This window comes from Sander lucioperca, chromosome 24 (genome assembly GCF_008315115.2).
Source record: "Sander lucioperca isolate FBNREF2018 chromosome 24, SLUC_FBN_1.2, whole genome shotgun sequence".
Taxonomy (NCBI): Eukaryota; Metazoa; Chordata; class Actinopteri; order Perciformes; family Percidae; genus Sander; species Sander lucioperca.
The window spans coordinates 12167663-12176208 of NC_050196.1; the positions used below are offsets into that span (position 1 = coordinate 12167663).

At 37.1% G+C, this 8546-nt stretch overlaps 1 protein-coding gene across 2 annotated transcripts in view; it reads left to right on the forward strand.

The window, feature by feature from the left end:
- LOC116044684 (gamma-aminobutyric acid receptor subunit gamma-3-like) overlaps positions 1 to 8546 on the forward strand; it is a 116032-nt gene that overhangs the window by 37974 nt on the left and 69512 nt on the right. The gene's annotated exons all lie outside the window — the stretch shown is intronic.

An 8546-nucleotide genomic window follows, 5' to 3' on the forward strand; every position in this document is an offset into this window, starting at 1 on the left:
TTGCATTGTTTTTTTAATCAGGGCAGCAGTTTTCAGATTACATTATGTGCTTACATAATTGCAAAAGAACGTCATACCCAAAATAAAAGTGGTACAGCTCCCATATACTTTGACACTCTGGGGTGTGCTTGATATCATTGGAAAGGTGATTGATGCGGGTGTGTTTGTGTATTCGAGAAGTGTTGTATTTTGTAGTTTTTGGGCTTTTTTCTTTGCACTTTTCAAATGGAAATAAAAAAACAAACAGACATATCTGTAGAAACAAATTCATATAAAATTCATTTTTGAGTCTTTTGGCTTTTCTGTAGTAAGCTGAGACATGTGGCTATGGCTTTGTGTTGTCTGTCACCTGTCAGATTTGTTTACAGCAGTGTATTCTAATCATTTTACAGATGTATGACTTGGACGGAAATAAAAAACCTGACACTTCTAACACAAACTTGAGTGTTTCCTTTCCAATGATATCAGGCACACCCCAGAGTGTCAAAGTATATGGGAGCTGTACCACTTTTAATTTGGGTATGACGTTTAGACCAAAAAGCATGGAATTCAAGCGTTTCTTTAGCCACTTCTGTCTACAACATTGGACAACCCTTTTGCAATTATGTAAGCACATAATGTAATCTGAAAACTGCTGCCCTGATTAAAAAAACAATGCAACTGATCTCAGCTGGTATTCTGTCTGTAATGGAGTGGAATGGACATTTCTAAGTGACCCCAAACTTTTGACCGGTAGTATATATATACTAGTATACTATAATATAATATGAAAGTTATGTCACAGCTCAGCTTTTTCTCACACTCGCAGTGAAAACGCACTATATCTCTTTATAAATATACACTTTTTTCATTTTTTACTAGAAACCACTCAAGGCTTGATTGGACGTTATCTTTCGATGTAGATCCAATATCTTTATTTAGTGCTTCAATTCAGCAGCAAATTAAGGGTGTCATGGTGTACATATGAGCCATGACCCTCTTCTCAGTGGTGAAATGGCTGAATATTGATGGCCACGGTTGATTAAGTACATAAAGAGCAGTGTAGGAAAAGTAGCAGGCTCATCTTAATGCAGGGAGATGACCAAACTGACTAAGCAGTATGTATTGTCATGTAGTGGGTTCACAACGTTAGGTGTTTTAAATGCATCCTATAGTTTTGGGAATATTTGGAATTTACAATCTAGTATATAAAGTAGGGCTGTCAAAATAACGCGTTAATTTCGATTAATTAATCTGAGAAAAAATAACGTGTTAAAAAAAAAATAACGCAGATTAATCCATTCCCGTTCTAGCCACCATTGGACTGTAAAATGAAGGAGGGAGATGAGAATGTGCTGCCTGGATCATTAATTGGAACATTTACTTGAAAAATCTTCTTCCTGCCAACCCTGGCTACCGAAATCTGGTGCCACTGATATGTCTGTGCTTCTCTCTGATGCTCTGAAGACGATACAGGCAACACAAACACCGCTGCACGTGACACTAGTTAACACTATACTCGACAGCAGCTAACGTTAGCCTACCGCTAGCTAGTTAACACTATACTCGACAGCAGCTAACGTTAGCCTACTGCTAGCTAGTAGCTGGATTAAAAAACGGTTAAAATGCTGACAGCTAACACTAAACGGTGTAAAGTTTGACTGTGTTTTACTGTAGAGGATTCAACACCGGTATGTAACAATCTGCAGCTGCCGTCGGAAAAACACAGACGGTGCGTTCAATGAAACTGGTAAACTACAGCCTCGTGGTGCATTTGCAGTTATTGTAAATGTCCTTTTCCCATCTGGTGGTCGTTTTTGTCGTTCAACAGCAATTTACTAGTGAAATAAGTTATTGTTATATATTATTATTAAATCATTTAATTTTGACCATATGGCCTTAGCAATAAACAAGCCGTTCTTTAATGTCACCAACTGTTGTTTAATACCCTTTTTTTTCTTTTCTTTTTTTTCTTAAAAGTATCGGTTCAGGCATCGTTAATTATGTATGCGATTAATTTCAATTAATTAATCACAAAGTATGTAATTAATTAGATTAATTTTTTTAATCGATTGACAGCCCGGATATAAAGTAATCAATTAATAATAATAATATAATTTTAAATAATCAGCTTGTTACAGAAAGATTATAGAAGGATTCTTATTCACCCAAATGCGTGATATCTCCTGAACCTTATTTCTGAATCTATCAACAAAAGCACTTTTTTGACTTTCAACTAACATGTCAGTCGGAACTCGTCTCTGGTGAGTGGAAAGGGATTGATACATCCAGCACAGACAGCCATCTGCATTAGTCCAAATAAATGTGTTTACATGTATAATCTTTGAAGAGATGTCAACCCCAGACACAATGTCCCTGTTTGACAGATGCAATATTTCAAAGCGTGCTGTGTGTGTGTGATTCTACAGTCTGTGTTTTTGTCTTTCTGTACACTAATTATGAGACGAAGAACCAGTCTGCTCTGTGTGTTTGTGTGAACAGCATGTTTTTTTTACTGTTTAGACTGATAAATCCACTCAAGTACTAGTTCTGAATGATTCCAGACTATTTCCTGCTTCTATTCCCTCGTTTATGATCACTTTTGATAATTCTGATCTCTTCTGCTTATTGAAATCCTTTATTTTTTTGTGTGTTCCACTTTTATTTTGCTGCTGCTGGAGGCTCAGCTGATGAAGCCAAACACTCCACACACTTTCATTTAGTCTTTTTTTTTTCAGAGCCATACTCATCCAGGTTTGAGATCAAGGTCATCCTCTTGCAAAGACAAGCAAACCAAATTGGCAGACATATCGCCAGTGAACGCATTTATCATTCCATAATTGCATGTAAAAGAGAGACAAAGAGAGGGACAGTGAGTCAGAGATGTAGAGGATAGATTATTATTGTCATTGGCACGCCATCAATCTAGCAAAGCCCTCCGTCTTCTTGGCACAGAGATCCTGCATCTATTCTTCAGCATGAACATTTGATGTTATTACTGACCCAAAACACAAAGTGGGTCACGGCAATACAGCACATACAGCTGTACTTTTAATGTGCTTCGATCAAGTGCTGTCAATTCACAGTGCATTTTTGCATTTCACAGTGGCATGTGAGCGAGCAATCAACACTATCATTATCTCTTTTGTGGCTATTGTGTTTGGGACAATAGCAGCATGGGGACTGGTTTATTTTGAAATCATGTTTTAAGTTGTTATTTCACTTTATTTTTAATAATGATCTAAATTAAGCATTTTGCAAAAATGCTTAATTTAGATCAATTCAACTAGCCCGTTTCGACGCAAAGGAGCAGCAGCTCTACTCCAAGCTCCCCCCAGATGTCTGAGCTCCCCCTATCTCTCAGGCTGAGCCCAGCCACCCAACAGAGGCAACTCATTTTGGCTGCTTGTTTGCGCGATCTCGTTCTTTCGGTCACTACCCAAAGTAGGGCTTCACGATATGTTGTTTTTTTTTTTATCGTAATCGTGAAATCAACTGGCGCAATTAACACATCGCGAAAGTCTGTGACACATCTCGAAAGAAAATATCAGTAGAAAACTGAACTTTAAAATGTAACTGTTAGTCTTTTGTTTGTGGTGCCTTTTATATTCATTTCAATGTTCAATTTGTTCAATGAAATAATGTTGGACATGATTTCCTTTGCATTTGTTTTATATTCAACAAGCAATGTGTTGTATTTAAACCGGAAACTGAGTACACTTTAACATCTGTTTAGTTAAGTAATATTGTTATCGTGATATCCAACAATGTTATCGCATATCGCATATTTTCCTCATATGGTGCAGCCCTAACCCAAAGCTCATGACCATAGGTGAGAGTCGGAACATAGATGGACACAGCGGTCCAGTTCAACGCCCGCATCACGGCTCGCGCCGCAACAAACCGCCTGTCCATCTCTTGCTCCATTTTACCCTCACTCGTAAACAACACCCCGAGATACTTGAAATGTATTTGTGTCCTAATAGTGATTAGTGATTTAAAAAAAACTACAGTGAAGTGTCTATTTGAACTTACACAAGCTGTTTCTTTGTTTTGGTTTGCATGGAAAAGAGAAAAGTGAAATAAAAAGTCTTTCTTCTTGTCCTTCTTGGCCTCAGAACAAAGCAGCTGTTTGTTAATTTGTTTTATCATGCTTCAACTCTTCACCTCCTCTAAATGGAGACGTTTATTGAATTTAATTTTGGCGGACAGGTGGAATTGCTGGCGTCTCAATCAGTGGTGATGGGTTGCTTTATATCCTGCAGCTTACTGAAGTGATTATGGTAGATAAAACAGGTGTGCTTGTGCATAAAAGCTTGCCTAATACTGCTTTAAAGTACATGTCATGAACATTTACCACATGCAAATGCGTACATGCATGCGTCTGAGAACAGGAAGGAAAAAAAATTGTACATACTGGTCCCTCGACTCAGAGATTCTCATGTTTATTCGTGCTTTGTAATTTTGGTTCCCCATCAAATTGATTCAACCTGGACATGCACTTTACATTGTCAGAACGAAAGAAAGTGTGCACCCTCGGTACAACAGCAACAGGGGACGGAATCACTGAATAATTGAGTCCATAGAGATTGAAGGACATCTTGAACTTCCACTATGAAAAGAGAGACAAAGCTATTTTTGTGGAGGGGACACTTACAAGGAACACAAACAAGATTCACTACACATAAACTTGCTTTACTCTATCCATCCATCTATCTACTAGATACACACACAAATGCAGGCTAAATACATCAAAGGCTCCAACCCTCTTCAGAAGAGACTCTTAGGCTTAAAAAGGAACATTGTGTTTCCCTCCCTCTGCTGCTCCTTTCATTTCGGTTCAATATTCGCCACTCATTTCTGCTTTATGCGCTGTTGATAATGTTTGTGAATCTGTTATGGATTACTTGGTAGTATCGTAGTGTTAAATAGTCAGTTTGAGTCCAAGGTACTGGGTTTTATCTTATTTAACCTTCATTTATCAAAAAAATGTGTGTAGCTATGACATTGTACGTACGCAAAACTACAGTTCAAGGGTAAAAATATTCTATATTTCATAGTGAATTTGTTAAAAAAATAGTTCTTTGACCTTGTTCACCAGATTGTTTTTTAAAAAAAAGTCCTCTTTCCTCTTCATTCCTATTGAATGAGAAGCTCAAAAAAAGTAATGGACATACAGTTATTATCACTTTTATTTATTGATTTTCTTTATATCAGTGTTGCACATACTACAATTGGCAGGTGAGGTACTTTTGTGTCTGAGAACAGGAAGGAAAAAAATGTGTACATACTGGTCCCTTGACTCAGAGATTCTCATGTTTATTCGTGCTTTTTAATTTTGGTTCCCCTCCAAATTGATTCAACCTGGACATGCACTTTATTTACCTTGTCATAACGAAAGAAAGTGTGCACCCTCGGTACAACAGCAACAGGGGACAGACTCACTGAATAACTGAGTCCATAGAGATTGAAGGACATCTTGAACTTACACTATGAAAATAGAGATTAAGTTATTTTTGTGGAGGGGACACTTACTTACAAGGTACACAAACAAGATTCACTACACATAAACTTGCTTTACTCTATCCATCCATCTATCTACTAGATACACACACAAATGCAGGCTAAATACATCAAAGGCTCCAACCCTCTTCAGAAGAGACTCTTAGGCTTAAAAAGGAACATTGTGTTTCCCCTCCCTCTGCTGCTCCTTTCATTTCGGTTCAATATTCGCCACTCATTTCTGCTTTATGCGCTGTTGATAATGTTTGTGAATCTGTTATGGATTACTTGGTGTTAAATAGTCAGTTTGAGTCCAAGGTACTGGGTTTTATCTTATTTAACCTTCATTTATCAAAAAAATGTGTGTAGCTATGACATTGTACGTACGCAAAACTACAGTTCAAGGGTAAAATATTCTATATTTTATCACTATAAAATATAAATTCACTAATTTGTTATAAAAAATAGTTCTTTGACTTTGTTGTTCACCAGATTGTTTTTTTAAAAAAAGTCCCCTTTCCTCTTCATTCCTATTGGAATGAGAAGCTCAAAAAAAGTATTGGACATACAGTTATTATCACTTTCATTTTTTGATTTTCTTTATATTAGTGTTGCACATACTACATTTGGCAGGTGAGGTACTTTTTAAATCCACTTCACTCCTTGAACTTTATGAGGCTGAGGTGTTGCTATATAATATTAATGTAAACACAGATACAGCATGTTCTGCCTATGGGTATCGTTAAAAAATTTACAGATACCGTTACAGATACCAATACCGTGTACCAATACCAGTTCCTAATTCCTAAACGATACGTTTTTCAGTATCAATTTTATAAAACAAAAAGAAATTACAACATTACACATTACGGCGAAAATATTATATTATATTATATATAATATATAATATAATAATATATATATATATATTATCAGTCCTCCTCATGATCATTTTAACATCACTGAGAGTGTGAATCCATTCAGGACACGAAACACCTCTATGGTTTCATGATGGGTACAATTTGTTTAATGATAAGTGAACACTTTTAGCTTACTTATTTTTAGAATACAGTGCCTGCGAGGGTCCTTCAATCATTTTACTCTGTAGTATTTTAGGATATGACTCAGGAAAATACAGAACTTGAATCTTCCAGTATACATTTTGCTTTTACACATCAGTCACACCAGCAAAGACAATGGCTGCCATGCCGTGTCCATTCAGTTTCGACTGGATTTGTCTGAGCAGTGCTCAGCAGGCTGTGCTCAGTAGGCTCTGACATCTTCACTCTGGTACAGCAAAGAATTTGTGCTTTTTCCAGATGTCAAACGTCCCTTAAAGTGCCTTTTAATGTGGCCTTGGCACATGGGTGTGCATGACAAAGTGTGTGTGTTGGGACCGGTTTGTGTTTTTTGTAGCTTGTCCATGCTTGACCTTCAAGGATGTGACTCATTTAGGTGCGGGGAGAGAACATTCATAAGAAAAGGTTATCCGTTTGCAGTGTAGAAGGTCGCTGTTCTTCGCCTCTTGCACCAAGACAGCATTCAGACGGCCTCATGAGTTTATTCCGAAAAATGAAATCGCATTCATTGTCTTTAAATGCGTTCTCTGAGGTTGATGAGAAACCTATGTGGCCTGGGAATGTATTTTTTCATATGTGATCTTTTTAAAACTGGTCACACCTGTTGAAACTTGAGGGCACTCAGACAGGGCTAATCACTTGTTGCACTTATTTCTTGTGCCAACAAACATACACTTAGGATTTGAAATGCAATCTCTATGCTTGTTTCATATAGTTTTCACAAGTCTATCTAATAGTGGAAACTTACAAATTAAAATCTAATCTAAAATATACACACTCCCGTCTATGATAGGCATGCTTTACATATGTTTACATAAGTTAAGCCCTTTGCAGACAAAGAAAATGTTACATTGCTGGCTTAATCTATCTTGTTAAAGGGACAACTTTTTGTCATTCATTTTGTCATCTTTGTATGTCATTCAGACGGTTTATGTTCCTCACCGCTTAACTTAGACATGACAGAGGATGTGTGTGTAGCTAGTCCGACCGTTGTGTAGGAAACCTGAGTTTGCATCCGTCACAAACCTGACATTTACCTCTTTAATTAACCTTAAACTCGAGCTTTCTCTAACCTTAGCCAAATGTTTTAGGGTGCTTTCACAACCTAACATGGCTCGTTTGTGATGTGAAAGCAAAACAGACACAGCATTCTAAGTAGTAGTACCATAATGATGGTGGTATTTTGTACAATGAATTTAAAAGCTAAACTACTATTAAATCCATCTGCTGATCATTCACTGTTATGGAAGCAAATACAGAATAATAATGCAAGACTATTTGGTAACCATGGTGACCTGTATGCACATTAATCAGAAAGTGAAAAGAAGTAAGAACAGCAGTGTGTTGTGTTTGTTTTAGTAGTTCCCCGTTTAACCCCATCGGTACAATACTTTTCTAAATATTCGTTATTCAGACGTTATATTTTCTTCCAATTTGAACTAGAAGACCATACAACACCATAACTAGACTGAAGCTTAAAGGCAATAATGTATAATTTTTTCTTTGGTATTTTCTTATAACCTGGATCTTTCTGTAATCTTAACCATAGTGTAGTTGCCATGCACGGATGTTTTAAAAGCGAGAATCCAAGGTTTTGCAGAACGGGTGTGTAGTAGCTGTTCATGATGATGCTCTCCAATGAATCCAAGCAGGAGTGAGCTGTGAAAGCAATAAGACCCTCCAGGGCTATACAGAAACAGATAAAGACACAAAATGCAACAAGGCAAGAGATGATATTACGTAATAAGTATGTAAACAGGTGGAGCTGGGTGTTGGAGGTAGATTATCAATCATCAGCAGGTGGAACAATGCACAACCAGCAGCTGCATCGTTATGTAAGCGTGACATTACCTCGCCGGCTCCATTAAATGTGACTTATTTGATAGGATTTTAAATGTCAGCTGATATTGATTAGCTGACATAGCGATAACTACAGGATCAGTCATCTTATTTTGTTTGTACTTTTTCTTCTTCCCCTCTCCAGCA